This window comes from Fukomys damarensis, unplaced genomic scaffold (assembly GCF_012274545.1).
Source record: "Fukomys damarensis isolate Sample0158 unplaced genomic scaffold, DMR_v1.0_HiC HiC_scaffold_12, whole genome shotgun sequence".
Taxonomy (NCBI): domain Eukaryota; kingdom Metazoa; phylum Chordata; class Mammalia; order Rodentia; family Bathyergidae; genus Fukomys; species Fukomys damarensis.
The window spans coordinates 2,802,988-2,804,432 of NW_022900924.1; positions in this window are offsets into that span (position 1 = coordinate 2,802,988).

Here is a 1,445-nt window from a genome sequence, read left to right on the forward strand (position 1 = left end):
GGGATAGTTGAGACTGACCTGGAACTCACTACTATGTAGCCCAGGCTGGTCTCAAACTCACAGCGATCCTCCTGCCTCAGCCTCCCGAGTGCTGAGTTTACAGGTGTGCGCCACCTCGCCTGGCTTCACTAGGTCCTTGACAGCAATGGATCTTTTTCTCCTCCCACCTTTGTGCTCCTCCTCTTCTTTGTGATGTTATTTTGTTCTGATTTGTACTGGGGATTGAACCCGAATCCTTCACACAGCACTAGAGTCTGGAAGGCTTCTTTGCCAGTACATCTCTCACAAGCACTCAGGTCTTAACTGTACTGATCCTCCATACTGTTTCCTTAAGCCACCACTAACTTCATTAAAACACTAAAGGAATGAACAGCTGATATTCTCCGAGTGTGTATTTTCGCTAGGCAGTGTTCTGAGTGCCCTAGGTATTTTATTTACTTATATTTTTGTGGTGATTAGGAATAGAAACCAGAGCTCTGGTGCATGCGGAGCCCGCAACCTATCACTGAGGTCCAGGCCTAACTGTAGATTTTTTAAAAAAATCCCTCCCCCCAACCAGGGGTTGAACCCAATGCCTTCGCATGGTGCAACACCCAGAGCCCCCCTTCCTTTTCAATTTTTTTACTTTGAGACAGAGTCTCGATTAATTTCCCCAGCTGGGTTGGTTTTTGTTTGTTTGTTTTTGTTTTTGTTTTTTGAGACAGGGTCTCGCTATGTAGTTGAGACTGACTTGAAACTCATTATGTAGCCCAGGCTGGTCTCAGACTCACAGTGATTCTCCTGCCTCAGCCTTCCGGGTGCTGGGATTACAGACGTGCGCCCCCACTACCCGCTTTTTTGTTTGTTTGTTTGTTTTTTGTTTCCCCAGCTGGCAACGCGCAGTCTTCCTGCTCCAGCTTCCCAGGCTGCTGGATTACAGGCGTGCACCAGGAGGTCTGGCATGCTTCAATTCATTTACTCTTCACATCAAACCTATGAATAGTTATTCCATTTTACTACGCAAACTGAAGGGCAGAGGTTCCAAACGTGAGGAACGGTACTCCAACCCTGGGCGATCTCGAGGCGCCCCACAGGCTACTTACACTTCCGCAAGATAGGTCGCGGGGAAGCCATGCTATTTGTAGTCCGCAAGGACCGCAACTCCCAGCACCCCTTGCGGCGGCGGCTCTCCCCACACAACAAATCCCGGCGTGCCTCGGGGCGGCCTGGGGTGGAGGGTTCTAGAAGGCGTGACGTGGGGTCCAACCCTGGGCGATCTCGAGGCGCCCCACAGGCTACTTACACTTCCGCAAGATAGGTCGCGGGGAAGCCATGCTATTTGTAGTCCGCAAGGACCGCAACTCCCAGCACCCCTTGCGGCGGCGGCTCTCCCCACACAACAAATCCCGGCGTGCCTCGGGGCGGCCTGGGGTGGAGGGTTCTAGAAGGCGTGACGTGGGGTCTCG